The sequence below is a fragment of the Hyaena hyaena genome, unplaced genomic scaffold, assembly GCF_003009895.1.
Source record: "Hyaena hyaena isolate Hyena2069 unplaced genomic scaffold, ASM300989v1 scaffold_29, whole genome shotgun sequence".
In the NCBI taxonomy this organism is placed as follows: Eukaryota; Metazoa; Chordata; class Mammalia; order Carnivora; family Hyaenidae; genus Hyaena; species Hyaena hyaena.
Window position 1 is genome coordinate 3053484 of NW_024080661.1, and position 6000 is coordinate 3059483.

At 51.2% G+C, this 6000-nt stretch overlaps 1 protein-coding gene across 3 annotated transcripts in view; it reads right to left on the bottom strand.

The window, feature by feature from the left end:
- TTLL6 (tubulin tyrosine ligase like 6) overlaps positions 1-5590 on the bottom strand; it is a 44853-nt gene extending 39263 nt beyond the window's left edge. For all 3 annotated transcript variants that reach the window (XM_039227660.1, XM_039227659.1, XM_039227658.1), the window contains exon 1: positions 5478-5590. The gene's annotated coding sequence lies outside the window, so the exon portion shown is untranslated. The remainder of the gene's footprint in view (positions 1-5477) is intronic.
- Positions 5591-6000: the final 410 nt, after the last annotated feature.

Sequence of the window (6000 nt, forward strand, 5' to 3'; positions counted from 1 at the left end):
CCCCAGTCCAGTCCCTATGGTCTCCCTGATACCAGAGCCAAACAATAGTTCCATCCGTGCTATTATCTTTCTCATAGTAGCATTAAGAGAGAGGAAACATCTTTGTATGTCCAGATCATTTCTCTCCTTTAGGTCACAAGCCCCGCGCCCTTGACATCTGGATTTGCCTGCCCTCCTGCGGCATCTCTCTGGCCCCCAAACAACAGTGAGTTAGGACAGAGGCTGCTTTCTCCAGAAAGTCTCAAGTTTTACTGGACTCTACCAGTCTTCTCTTATCCAGCGTCCGCAGCCGCTCCCTTCTCTCCTGCCCAACGACTTGGCTGTCAAAACGAGTCTTGCTGTCTTGCGGAACCAGAGAAGGAGAGGCAATAAATCCGAAGGACGGAGACTAAGGAGAATATAAAAGGGTGAATGGGGCTGCTCCATCCTGAGATAGGCGTACATCCTGGTGTGAGGGCCTCGGCAGGCAGAAGCGTGACTTTAAATCACTTGCTAAGAGGCAGCTGGAGTGAAGTAGCTAAGAACTCAGATTTCAGGGTCTGTCTGCCCGGATTTAAATCCCAGCTCTGCCGCTCTCCAGTGGGGCGACCTCGGGCAATGTATTTCCCCTCCCTCTGCCTTTGCGTCCTTGTCCGTAAAATGATTTGCCCCAGCCAGTTATGAAAACGAAAAGGAGTGAATACAATGCAAAGTGCTGAGAACGGGGCCAGGCACATAGTAGGTGCTCACTAAAGGCTATCTCTCAGCATCAGTGCGCGGCCTGGGACTGCGATCCCCCCTGATGGAAAAGCCCGCGTCTGAGAATTCTCCACTCTTATCACCAGCTCTGGCAGATACCGGAGCTTTCTAAGCTTCTCGCATGATCAGACTGGAAGAATGAATAGATTCATGAACTAATTTCGCTTACAGTTCATTTTCCTCCTCTATGTAATAGAAGCACTGTTGTGAGCATTAGATAAATAGGTTTTTTAAGCACTGACCTTGGGTTCTTTTACACAGAAGGCACTTAAAACACTTAGTGTCGCTCATGTATAATAGTAGCTACTTTTTACAACCTACTGACCACATCACTAAGCATTTACATTGTACTAAAGCATTTTATATCCATATGTACTGTCTCTGCATACCATCATGTCATAGATATTATCTTCCCTCCATTACAGATGAGAAAATTGAGGCACAGAAGGGTGAAGGTAGGAGATATAGCTGGGGTTGAAGGCCATGCCTGTCTCACTCCACAACCCATCGCTCTTTGACATGCTGCATGCTGCCTTTCCCTCTCGGCTTATCACTTATCAACGGGGTGACCGGATGAGTGAAGCAACGGCCCTCCTAGCTCCCAGAAGCAGTTTTGGTGACTCGGTCCCTCACACTCAGTTGGTCTCATTTTCCTTAAAGCCCACTGCTTCCAAATTCCCACCTCCATTAAGGACGTGGATCTCCCCAGATTTGCCATAACCTGGGAACAGCTCTATTGTTTCTACTTTGTATTTATTTTTCTGTCTCCTTCCCTTCTTTTCACCAATGTCCACATAGTACACGGGCTCTTATTTGGGGTGCAATTAGAACATTTTTTTGAAAGTAGGGCTCACGCCCAGCGCAGAGCCCAACCTAGGGCTTGAACTCATGGCCCTGAGATCAAGACCTGAGCTGAGACCAAGAGTCAGACACTTAACCGACTGAGCCACCCAAGTGCCCCTAGAACACTTTCTCAGCAATTACTGAATTCCTGAATATTACAGCTGGGAGGGACCGTGAGAATACATAGCTCAATCTATCTGCTTTTTTTGAGGCTTTGGAATATCCCTGCCAGCTAGAGGAGGGGACTTGCACAAAGCCAGAGAGCAAGTCAGAAGAGCCAGGAGCAGAGCCCTGGCTACTACTGACCTTGTTGCTCATCTTTTCATAATACCAGGTTCATGGAAAAGCCATGTGGACCAAGTGTTTTGGAGAGCTCTTAAAAAGTGGCTGATGAGGGGCACCTGGGTGGCTCAGTCGATTAAGCGTCCAGCTTGGGCTCATGATCTCGCGGTTCGTGGATTCGAGCCCCGCAACGGGCTCTGTGCTGACAGCTAGCTCAGAGCCTGGAGCCTGTTTCGGATTCTGTGTCTCCCTCTCTCTCTGACCCTCCTCTGCTCATGCTGCCTCTCTCTCTCTCTCAGCAATAAGTAGAACATTAAAAAAAAAATTTTTTTTTTAATTTACAGAAAGGCGGCTGACTTGTGCTACTGTAGCAAACATAGTAAATACCATCTTCGGATTCACTTGATGACACAGGAAACATTTAGTTCGCCTTTCCAAAGAGGATAGTTAAGACGATTTACAATTTACCAACAGTGATGTTTCCTTCCCTTTTAGTGTGGGGTTTGACTTTGAATCCTCCAAACCAGACAAAGCCTCACCAGTCTGGTTAGACAGCATGAAAATGCCCCTCAGTGGCCACCAGGGGGAGGGCATGAGCCCTGGGATGGCTTCATGCAAACATCTTGCAGATTCTTTGGAAAGTCTCAAAGGAGGGAGCATATTTCATCTCTACTTCCAAAGGACTATACATGTTGACTGACTACTTTTCTTACCCCTAGAGGTGCTGCAGAGCATGGAAAATATTCAGAGCTTTCTTCGACAAGGCGGAATTAATACCGTTGTCAAGAAACTGAAGAAAAGAATTATCTGGTAGTTGTTTAAGAACAGATCCTGGAGGAGCACCTGGGTGACTCAGTTGGTTAAGTATCCGACTTCAGCTCAGGTCATGATCCCATGGCTGGTGGGCTCGAGGCCCATATCGGGCTCTGTGTGACAGCTCAGAGCCCAAAGCCCACTTCGGATTCTTGTCTCCCTCTCTCTCTGCCCCTCCCCTGCTCATGCTCAGTCTCCCTCTGTCTCTCAACAATAAATAAATGTTAAAAAAAAAGAAAAGAAAAGAAAAAGAAAAGAACATATCCGGGAGCTGTTTAACGTTTCAACCAAGCTTTTTCATCCTGACCTTCAGAGCCTGGATTTTTCTTCCAGTCTGTAGGAGTACATATGCTATGGAAGACCTATCCTACTGTGTCTGAGGGATGGCTACCTTCTCTTCTCCCAAATAATGGGTTTTCCTGCACCTCCTCCCCATTACATCTTTGGGTGCTCATTCTCCTATCAGAAGCATCCCTCTGAAGGCTTCTAGCGGCTAGCTCTTGGAAAAGGTTGAAGTAGATGGGGGAAGAGATGGGGAGGTAAGATCTCTGGATCTTGCTTTCAGCTTTGCCTCTTTGATTTTGTAAGCCAGGTAATATCGCCTCCCATGCCCCCCCCCTTTTTTTAAGTATCGTTGACACACAATGTTACATTACTTACAGGTGCACTCTTGTTCCCTATCTTTTCTGTGATTACAGGACCGCCCAGAAGATAAAAACTTCACATCTAGGGGCGCCTGGGTGGCTTAGTTGGTTAAACGTCCGACTTTCCCTTAGGTCATGATCTCGCGGTTCGTGGGTTTGAGCCCCGCGTCGGGCTCTGTGCTGACTGCCAGCTCAGAGCCTGGAGCCTGTTTCAGTCTGTGACTCCCTCTCTCTCTGACCCTCCCCTGCTCACGCTGTCTCTCTCTCTGCCTCCTAGAAATAAATAAATATTAAAAAAAAAAAGAAGAAGATAAAAACTTCACATCTAGAAAGTGTTTTCGGGCCCCTGGGTGGCTCAGTCAGTTACATGTCCAACTTCAGCTTGGGTCATGATCTCACAGTTCGTGGGTTCAAGCCCCGCTTTGGGCTCTGGGCTGACAGCTTAGAGCCTGGAGCCTGCTTTGGGTGCTGTGTCTCCCTCTCTCTCTCTGCCCTTCCCCGACTCACACTCTGTCTTTCTCTCTCTCTCCACAATAAATATATATTTTTTAAAAAAAGAAATGTGCTTTGAGCCTTGATGCACACAGGATAAATTAAGATGCTTTTAATGGCCTTTTGCCTTTTCATTCTAGCCACCCTTGAAGTTTCAGCCCAGGGACCGAATGGGTTCTTAGCAAGATGTGGACTAACAAGGGAGGGATGGGGGCACTCAACTGCTCAAGGGCTGTGCCCGTAAGAAGATGTCAGAGTGACCGGCCATACACACTGGAAACACCAAGAATCTTGCTGACCCAGATTCCATTTTTTTTTAAATTTTTTTTAATGTTTTATTTATTTCTAGGAGAGAGAGAGAGACAGCATGAGCAGGGGAGGGTCAGAGAGAGGGAGTCACAGACTGAAACAGGCTCCAGGCTCCCAGCTGGCAGTCAGCACAGAGCCCGACGCGGGGCTCGAACCCACGAACTGCGAGATCATGACCCAAGCGAAAGTCGGACGCTTAACCGACTAAGCCACCCAGGCGCCCCCCAGATTCCATTTTTTTTAACTCTGCCAGAAACTGAGGGGAAGATGCAGTTTTCAGGGCAGGCTCATGCCCAGCCATCTTCTGCACAATACGCTGCACTGCTAGCAAAGACAGATGGATCTGGACCGGGATCCCAGCTCTACTTACTAGTGCGTGACTGTGGGTAAGAAACTGAGCTTCTCTGTACCTCGGTTTGCTCATGAGTCAAATGAGGATAATAATATCCACCTTGTGGGGTTATGTGAAGATTACGTGAGTTAATACTTACAATGCTCTTGAAGCAGTGCTTCGTTTAAAATGAAAAGCTGTACTGTAAAATGAAAATATAACAGTAGGGTCCGGGCGTCTGTTGAGTAACTTACTGAAGAGCCTAGCACATATGGGTGCTTAGTTAAGGGTTAGCTCCCTTCCCACCTCGTCCCCAAATGTAAGGGGAAAATGTAAATTTTCAGATGCCAAAGGAGAACATTCCTCAAGCCTAGAAGAATTCTCCTTCAGGAGGTAAGAAATAATAACTGGAAAAGGGGGCGGGGCTGAGGAGCAAGGGTAGGGGCATTTGTGGAGGGCTGTGCTGGCTACCCAAAACAGAAGTGTCTTTCTGGAAGGTTTCCCCAGACAAAGGAAGAAAGGTGCTCAGGAGAAGGGTCCAGCGATGGGGAAGGGGGGAGAGGGGGGCAGAGAGAGTTTGGCGACTCCCAGGGATCTCCGGGATCTGAGGGACAGCTCCCTGGGACGACCGGGTGTGGGAAACGAAGAGGGGGCAGAAAGCGAGGGTGCACCAGGTTCGGGCGGGCGAGAAGGGGGGACAGGAGGGAGTACGGAGCTAGGACAAGAAGAGAGTGAGGGCAAGGCCGTGGCATCGGGGCTCTGAGGATAAGATAGGGAGCGAGGGGATTTCAGGGGTGAACGCCAGGGTGGGGCCGGGAAGAGATGAGCTGCGGCGCCAAAGGGGCGCGGGGACTGGGAGGGTGAGCGGCTTGGGCCGCGTGGGGAGCCACCAGGGAGGGCAGAGGGAGTAACCGTGCTGAACTGGGCACCGAGGGGGACTTCGGGGGTATGGAGAACCAGGAGACACTAGGAGGCCGCGATCTAGGGCCAGCACCGGGCTTCGGGGGTGGGGTGGGGGCTCTTACCCGCGATTCCTATCTGCCCGGCTTGCCGCCCGTATCGCTGGCAACCACACTTTCGCGCCCCCTCCTCAAAAGACTAAGGAGACAGGGTCCCATTGGCGGCCGCCCAACCTGCGCTCCTCCTAACTTGGGGTGCGCCCAGCCCTCATATATTTGCATATAGGGCTTTCTAGGTCTTCGATTGGCCCCAGCGGCAGGCGGCCGTGCCCCCCCCTCCCCCCCGACTCCAATTAACCGCCCCTGTGCTCCGAGAGGGCAGCGCCCGAGGTAGTCCCGGGAGACGCGGAGGACGCCTGGGCCGCGCTCCCCGCGCGCGTCCCCGCCCTCCCCCGCCCGCGCCGTCGGGGCGTCGTGCGCAGGCGCGGCTGGAGCCTCGCGGGCCCCGCGGGTCCGACGTCGGAGAGTCGGGAGTCGTGGCCCCTCCGAGCTGGCCACTGGCCAAGAGAGAGCTCCCCCCACCCCCACCCCGAGGGCTCTGGGGTCGCGGCTTCTCACAGCGACCTGCTGACCGTCCTCTGGCAGGCGG